At 40.0% G+C, this 9,345-nt stretch overlaps 1 long non-coding RNA gene across 1 annotated transcript; it reads left to right on the forward strand.

Annotated features, from left to right (window-relative positions):
• The first annotated feature begins 730 nt into the window (after window positions 1–730).
• On the forward strand, window positions 731–8,195 carry LOC121386802. The gene is made up of 3 exons (XR_005959715.1): window positions 731–786; window positions 1,353–1,411; window positions 6,838–8,195. It is a non-coding gene; the product is annotated as an uncharacterized LOC121386802 (long non-coding RNA).
• Window positions 8,196–9,345: the final 1,150 nt, after the last annotated feature.

Here is a 9,345-nt window from a genome sequence, read left to right on the forward strand (position 1 = left end):
ATGGTTCATATAAAAGATCTCTTGCTGCTAATCGAAAAGAGTAGCCCATGAAGTGGCAACAGCGAATTTTCTCTCTAAATGATCCTTAACCATATGTCCGACGCCATATAACCGTATATAAAATGTGTTGAGTGCGTCGTTAAATGAAAGGAACATTTCCTGTTGTCGTACACGATTTTCACACACACAAAAAAATGAAAAAAGCATGTACATGGTTACAATAAGGTATAGTATCAGACATCGTTTTAGACAGTCGTATGAGGAAACAGTATCTGTCGATCAAATGTGATCACACCACTCGTGACCGAGTCACGATGTTACAAGTATTCAATCTGTAAATCACGTATACAATAATGTTAACGACACCACTAGAGCACACTGATTTATTAATCATTGGCTATTGGATGTCGAACATTTGGTAATTTTGACATATAGTCTTAGAGAGGAAACCCGCTACAATTTTCTGTTAGGGATCTTTTATATGCACCATCCCACAGACAGGTGCACTGGCGGGGATAAAAAATAGCCCAATGGGCCCACAGAAGGGGATCGATCTTAGACCGACTACACATCTGGCGAGCGTTTCACCACTGGGCTACGTCCCGCCCCCCCCCCCCCCCCTAAAAAAAAGGCCTAATAAGCCCACTGAACCGAGAATAACGATTGGTATTCCTTAGTTACTATTGTTGTCCGAGTATTCGCAATCAATAGCACGAGTGGACGACAATGTCTTCATTTTATAATTGTTCTACACCTGTAGTATATATTTGTTATTATAGTTGCTATGTACGTATTAGATGATGAAATATGTCTGTACATATTGTATATACACACAAGTATTCATATATAATATTTCTCTTTCTCCTGTCACAGAATCTCGTCCGTGTATTAATATATAAACCTGTAGAATTGTCCAGAGCTTAAGCTTAAAAGTAAGTACATCAATAGACTTATATTATCTATCAAATCATAGCCTATATATATATATATAATACTAGACGAGCTTGCCTGGCATACCATTTTTATGAAATGGGTGAACAGACCTACTACACGTTATTTTTCTACGAACTTGGTCAGCAAGTAAGCAACATCACGTAAGTTGCCCAAAAAAGGCCTAATAAGCCCACTGAACCGAGAATAACGATTGGTATCCCTTAGTTACTATTGTTGTCCGAGTATTCGCAATCAATAGCACGAGTGGACGACAATGTCTTCATTTTATAATTGTTCTACACCTGTAGTATATATTTGTTATTATAGTTGCTATGTACGTATTAGATGATGAAATATGTCTGTATATTATATACACACACAAGTATTCATATATAATATTTCTCTTTCTTCTGTTACAGAATCTCGTCCGTGTGTTAATATATAAACCTGTGGAATTGTCCAGAGCTTAAGCTTAAAAGTAAGTACATCAGTAGACTTATATTATCTATCAAATCATAGCCTATTTATATATATATATATATATATATATATATATATATATATCAATGTATATATATATATATATATATATATATCAATGTATATATATATATATATATCCTTTTTATGAAATGAGTGAACAGACCTGCTACACGTTATTTTTCTACGAACGTAAATTGCCAAAAGTTATATAATAAATAGATAATTTCATGTTTTTTGTCAAATATGATTTATACCGCATCTCGTGAAGTTTGCAATCATATCACACTCGTCGAACAAGCGCGACTCGTGACATATGATTGCAACCTTCATTTGATGAGATATAAATCGTATTTGACAAAAAAACATGAAATATCCTCTCTATATATATATCCATCCCTTCACCTGTCGCTCCATTCATCCATCCATCCATACTCCACCCACCGTCCATCCATCCACCCACCCATCAATCTATATTTATCTACCTCATCTGTTACTATCTGTATGTCTGTGTGTCTACCTATCTGTTTTGCTACCTCACATGCCTACCTGCCTTGCTACCTCACATGCCTACCTGCCTACTAGCTAGCCCGAGTATTCACACTGTAAGAGAGTTAGACGGATATTAAAGGGACAGACCCTAGTTTCAGCCAATTGAAAATGCATACTAAGTTTAGTTAATCTACAAACCTGTAACACATTTGGATAAAGTTACAAATCAATGAAACATGAGTTTGTGACTTTGAAATGGTGAAATACCCTCTAAAAATAGACTAAAACTCGACTCCATAACTGTTACTTCTCAGACGCACGTGCGTTTTTAAAAATATGAGAAATGCATTAAATTTAGTGATATTAAAAACACCAGGATGATCAAAAACACTTCGAATGTACGGAATTGGGTAATATAAATGTAAAGTATGATTTCAGTTGTCAAAAACGGCTCCAATAGGAAAACAAATATGACTTAGTGTTTAAAAACTAGGGTTTGTCCCTTTAATGAAAGCGTCATAACCGTCGAAATGTCCGTCTAGCTGTCTCGGGCTACATACCTATTACGATATTACGACACAAGCTGACCGTTGTGGCGACCTATTACGATATTACGACACAAGCTGACCGTTGTGGCGTGCTATTACGATATTACGACACAAGCTGACCGTTGTGGCGACCTATTACGATATTACGACACAAGCTGACCGTTGTGGCGTGCTATTACGATATTACGACACAAGCTGACCGTTGTGGCGTGCTATTACATTATTACGACACAAGCTGACCGTTGTGGCGACCTATTGCGATATTACGACACAAGCTGACCGTTGTGGCGTGCTATTACGATATTACGACACAAGCTGACCGTTGTGGCGTGCTATTACGATATTACGACACAAGCTGACCGTTGTGGCGACCTATTACGAAATTACGACACAAGCTGACCGTTGTGGCGTGCTATTACGATATTACGACACAAGCTGACCGTTGTGGCGACCTATTACGATATTACGACACAAGCTGACCGTTGTGGCGTCCTATTACGATATTACGACACAAGCTGACCGTTGTGGCGACCTATTACGATATTACGACACAAGCTGACCGTTGTGGCGTGCTATTACGATATTACGACACAAGCTGACCGTTGTGGCGACCTGTTACGATATTACGACACAAGCTGACCGTTGTGGCGACCTATTACGATATTACGACACAAGCTGACCGTTGTGGCGACCTGTTACGATATTACGACACAAGCTGACCGTTGTGGCGTGCTATTACGATATTACGACACAAGCTGACCGTTGTGGCGACCTATTACGATATTACGACACAACTCACCGTTGTGGCGTGCTATTACGATATTACGACACAAGCTGACCGTTGTGGCGACCTATTACGATATTACGACACAAGCTGACCGTTGTGGCGTGCTATTACACTAGTGGAAAAGGATAAGTTATGGCGCACTGGCTGGAACAATAAGTGTACGAGACCGGGGGGGGGGGGGTTGTCCCTCTTCCTTCCCCACCCCCTCCCCCATAGTGCTGGAGCAAAATCTCAAATTCAGGCAAACATTATAGAGATTTTCGGGGGAAATGTGCCAACCAGAGACCTTTTTACCATGTATTTCGAGCATTCTACCCTCAAAATTAGTTGTAATCCATATAAAAATGCGTAGTGATTCGTTTGCAACACTATATAGCTGTTTGATAGTAATTACTACCAATATGAATAAATGATATCCAGATTCGGGCATTCTCGTTTAATTCGGGTAAAAACCAGCCTGCCCCCTATAAAAATGGGAGCCCGTACGTCTATCGCTGGAACCCTCTCCTGCCCCCCCCCCCCCCACCACCACCACACACACCTCGACTTTCACCTAGCCTACATATAATTATATTATTTACGGTGTCCAAGCACGATATGGCGGCTTTCTTATATTAACCCAGTATAATTATATATATGAGAGAGAGAGAGAGAGAGAGAGAGAGAGAGAGAGAGAGAGAGAGAGAGAGAGAGAGAGAGAGAGAGAGAGAGAGAGAGAGAGAGAGAGGGAGGTTGCCATGACGTTACTTTCTCAGACTCTATTAAAGTCTCGAGTCTAGACTCTAAGGGCCGATTTCATATGTCTAGGTTATCGGTGGGTTTTGGAAACATTATGGTTTAAACCTAGGTTAAACCCTGGGTCATGTTTACTGTGCATTTCACATGTCTGGTTTTCGGTAATCCTAGTTTAACACTGGGTTACAATTGTATTGCTTGTTTAAACCTGCCCTTGAGGTGGTTTTTCGCTGGGTTTGCTCAAAGTAACTTTTCTTCATGGATAATTGCGGCAGCAAAATCGTGTTTTACGTCAGTATTGCAGAGCCATGAAATGTGAACGTATTTTAGAGATCATTTGAAGCCACTACAGAAACAGTGGCGTAGCCGGGGGGGGGGGGGGGGGGGGGGGGCAGGGGGCCATGGCTCCCCCCAATCCCGGCAAAATTAGGGGTGATCAGTGGCGTACTCAATATCATTGTTTACTTGGCTGCCAGGTGCCCCCACCCCCCCCCACACAATACAAAATCCTGCCTACGCCACTGTACAGAAACGAATACAGGGTGGGGGTAGGGGGGTTCGACCCCCCTCCCCCTTTAGACAAGATGCCCTTTTGCCTAGGTTTTTTTTAGCACGACTGTATAATTAGATCCACCCCTTCACCATGTTCGTGGCGAATGAACAACAAAGTGCCTGAGATATATAGAGGATAATAAACGAGATACCAGTTATTATCAAAATTATGTCCCGAATCAAATCAGTTTTAGTTGTCGCGAGCTTTAGCGAGTGACAAATGAAAAATATTTCACTCGGGACATACATTGATAACAACTGGTACGGAGTTTGCTATTCTGTTTATTACCCCAACTATGTTTTCTCTAAACGCCTTTATTTTAGGCGCACATGCACGTACATGTAGGCTATAGAAACAATGTAAACCACTTTACACACTGTTCTGGGTATTGCTATAACTTTGCATTTCAATCACATTCACAGATAATTTTCAAAAACAAAAGTTATCGTTATTCTGCTAAAAATATAAATAATGATTTGCATTAAAATGACATTTTGTTATAACTTTAATATTAAAACAGTCGTGAACGCAAACTCATTAAAGTACATGACGTCATTTTGTGATGTTATATTTAGTACCGACAAAGTCATTGGTTTGTAAGCGCCAAATCACCCAGTAATATTATACGTCACAACACTGCATAATATTTCTCATTGAGAAAATACGGAAAATACTTTCCCTGTTATGAGTGGTCACTGGGTGTAATAAATATAGTTATTTATTAAATTAGTAAAAATAAAATTTTCTTCATGGTGTATGAACTGCACGAAAACAGGAAGTATTAGTAATGAAAGTTGATCGGTTACCACCGGTATCAAAGCAATAAACGTCTGTCATAGACTGCAGTCTTATAATGACATACTTTCGTGTTTGTCTCGTCTTAATAAAGGGGGAACAAGGCGGTACAGGCCCACAGTTTTGAAAATTTGACCATACGTTATCTCGGTGCCCTCAGGCGTACACGTTCCATGTTTTGTTTTTTAATATTATGTTAGAATTACAGGGAAATGCCAATAACAAAACGTTTATTCATATTTGCATTATTACCAACAGCTATGTAGGGTTCTGTAAGCATTTTTGCATTATTACCAACAGCTATGTAGGGTTCTGTAAGCATTTTTGCATTATTACCAACAGCTATGTAGGGTTCTGTAAGCATTTGACCTGGATTATAACTAATATTTTGAGTAAAATGATGGAAATACATGGTGAAACGTTTTCAGGCCAGCTCATTTTCCCAAATTTGTCCATCATTTTTGACAGAATGTGAAGGTTTGCTCCACATTTGGGTGTGTGTGTGTGTGTGTGTGTGTGTGTGTGTGTGTGTGTGTGTGTTAGCTAATCCTCCATCTCGAACGCGAATGCTAATAATATATCGGTAACGAGTTTCAACTACAAAGTGATGAAGTGTAAGCTATTCCTCGCTTATGTCCCTTTCCAAATTTACGGGTAACCCATGTAAAAAGCGTGGTTTTGTAAACACGGGTAAAACACACACATGTGAAATACACCACGGGTGTGTCTTGGTCAGGTTTTTCATTGTTTTACGTAAACCAGTGTTAAACCTAGGTTTTGATATAACCCGGTGTTTCGAAACCCAGACATATGAAATCGACCTTAAAAGTTTTATAAGAACCAGACCAGATCTCGACTACATAACCGTTAGTTCCCAGACGCACGTGCGTTTTTAAAAATATGAAAATGTATTTTGTGATATTAAAAACACCAGGATGACCAGAAACACTTCGGATATACGGAAATGGATAATCTAACCAACACAATATAAGTAATGTATGGTTTCAGTTATCAAAAACGGCTCTAATAGTGAAAAGTATGCCTTAGTGTTTAAAAACTAAAAAAATTACCAAATGTTTGACACCCAATAGCGGATGATTAATAAATCAATGTGCTCTAGTGATATCGTTAAACAAAACAAAGTTTAACTTTGAAAACTAATCGGTCACTGTAACGTTCAATTTCAGATACGTTTCATAGATTTTCTTTTATTAGTGTTAGTTTTTTTGTGTGTGCGTTTTTTCTTTTTCTTATCCATTCCGAGCCGATTTGTTTTTCTTGTTCCAACCAGTGCACCACAACTGGGCAAAAACCGTAGTATGTGCTTTCTTGTCTGTGGGAAAGTGAATATAAAAGATCCCTTGCTGCATTAGGAAAAATGTAGCGGGTTTCTTCTGATGACTACGAGTCAGAATGACAAAATGTTTGACATACAATAGCCGATGATTAATTAACCAATGTGCTCTAGTGGTGTCGTTAAATAACACAAACTTTATAACTTTCTTTTTCTGTAGAACTACCTGACAATGGGGTGTGGTTCTTCGGTGCCGGAAGAGCACTTTCGCCTACAAGCTTTTGACTATAGTGAATTTGACAAACAGCAGGAATCGGCGCATGAAGACGTCGACGTCAATCGCGTCGGCGACACCGTCGACAACGTCAGCACGAACGGAGAAGATCGTCAGACATCGGATCAGAAACAAGATTGATGACCACGTCAGTCAGTGGCGGATCACGGGGTGTGTGGAGAAGTGAGGGGTGGGGATGAAAGGTACAGTCGCCGACTGCTAAAACGAAAGATCATATTCTGAAGGAAACAACGCGCGAGACTTGTCGTATCTCACGTATAGGAGATTGATCTAAACACACAGATCCTGTTGGCTACTCCACGGCGATAACCTAAAGGTGAAAGCCACAGCATCCAATGAAATTTACACTACGGCAACTGATTTTTCTCTAACGTATAACTGAATAAACGCACGAATGCTCTGAAAATAAATAGTACAGTGGGAAAGACGTTTATTTTAAATCGTCTTGTTTTTTCACGATAGGTATGAAAGAGAAAACTACAAACTGTCTTTTTCAGTTACATCTGAACTGGATATAATATAGTGTCGAACTCACATTCACTCGTTAGATAAAGTTTTAAGAAACTTGATTAATACATCAGAGTCGTAGCTAGTGGTGTGTGTGTGTGTGGGGCAAGAGGTGCTCCCCCCAAAAAAACAAATCTGGTAAAAATAATAGAAACTTTTAAAAAATCCTCTTCTTAACGGTTTGATGAGTTTTAAGTATGTATCCTCCCTGAAATGGCTGCAAAATGGTATTTCAGTCTCTAGATTTCAAAATGTTCCTGGGGGCATGCCCCTGGATCCCCTAGTGTCTTGCGCCTTCCATGCCCGTTCATTTTTCGCTCCAGACAGTGCACCACGACTGATATGTGCTATCTTGTCTGTGGGATGGTTTATATAAAAGATCCCTTGCTGCTAATCGAAGAGAGTAGCCCATGAAGTAGCGACAGCGGGGTTCCTCCCTCAATATCTGTGTGGTCCTTAACCTTATGTCTTATGCCATATAACCGTAAATAAAATGTGCTGAATGCGTCGTTAAATAAAACATTTCCTTCCTTCCTTCTTCTTCCATGCCCGTTCATTCCAAGAGATCGTCTGTTCCCTCCACAAAAAAACCCTAGCTACGTTTGATGAGTTTTAAGTATGTATCCTCTCTGACATAGCTGCAAAATGGTATTTCAGAGTCTCTAGATTTCAACATTTTCCTGGGGGCATGCCCCCGGATCCCCTAGTGTCGTGCGTTTTCCATGCCCGTTCATTCGAAGCGTTCATCTGCCCCCTCCACAACAGAAATCCTAGCTACGGCCCTGTAAATCATAAAAAAAAAAGAGAGAAAGAAATGTTTTATTTAACGACACACATTTTATTTACAGTATATGGCATCAGACATATGGTTATGGACCACACAGATATTGAGAGAGGAAACCCACTGTCGCCACTTCATGGGCTACTCTTTTTCGAGTAGCAGCAAGGGATCTTTTATATGCACCATCCCATAGACAGCATACCACGACCTTTGATATACCAGTCATGGTGCACTGCCTGGTACAAAAAACAGCCCTATGGGCCCACTGACGGGAATCGATCCCAAACCGACCGTGCACCGAGCAAGCGCTATACTACTGGGCTATGTCCCGCACTTTGTAAACGATAAATGCTATTTAACGGCATAGTCGCTGATTCACCAGGATGTAAAAATTATAACACTGATGTGTTTAACGACACCAGTACATGAGACTGACTCGTCACAATCATACATTGTTCAAAAATATATACATAACGCCCACTCATCTGTACATGATTCAATGTAAATTTTACAAATCACAAATACTGTGGAGAAGAAAAGTTAGTTTGTTTTGTTTAACTACACCACAAGAGCACACTGATTTCTCAATCATCGGCTATTGGATGTCAAACATTTGGTATTCTGACATATAGTCTTAAGAGAGGAAACCCGCTACAGTTTCCTCTTAATAGCAAGGACTCTTATTCCATGCATCATCCCATAAAACAGCACACATCACAGCCTTTGATATACCAGTCGTGGTGCACTGGCTGTGACGAGAAATAGACAATGGGTCAATCGACAGACACTGATCCTAGACCAAAGACCTCTTTACCAAACTTAAAGTTCGTTAGAGCACATTGGATTGACTCTCACTCTTAGAGGAAACCAAATACATCTTTCCATTAGCAGCAAGAGATCTTTTATATGCACTCTCCAGTTGACAGGACAGCGCATGGGCGGATCCAGGAAATATTTTTAGGGGGGGGGACCAAAAAAGAAGGGCACATTGACTCGTCAAAAGGGCACCTTACTACAAGTTTTGATATTTACAATTAATATGAATTCCTACAGTTCTACGTCATAATATACTAGCAATAATGAAGTAAATTGGCGTCACTCGCGTTAGAACCTCAATGGGGCCCCATTGAGACTCAATAACACAG

This window comes from Gigantopelta aegis, chromosome 1 (assembly GCF_016097555.1).
Source record: "Gigantopelta aegis isolate Gae_Host chromosome 1, Gae_host_genome, whole genome shotgun sequence".
Lineage (NCBI taxonomy): Eukaryota > Metazoa > Mollusca > Gastropoda > Neomphalida > Peltospiridae > Gigantopelta > Gigantopelta aegis.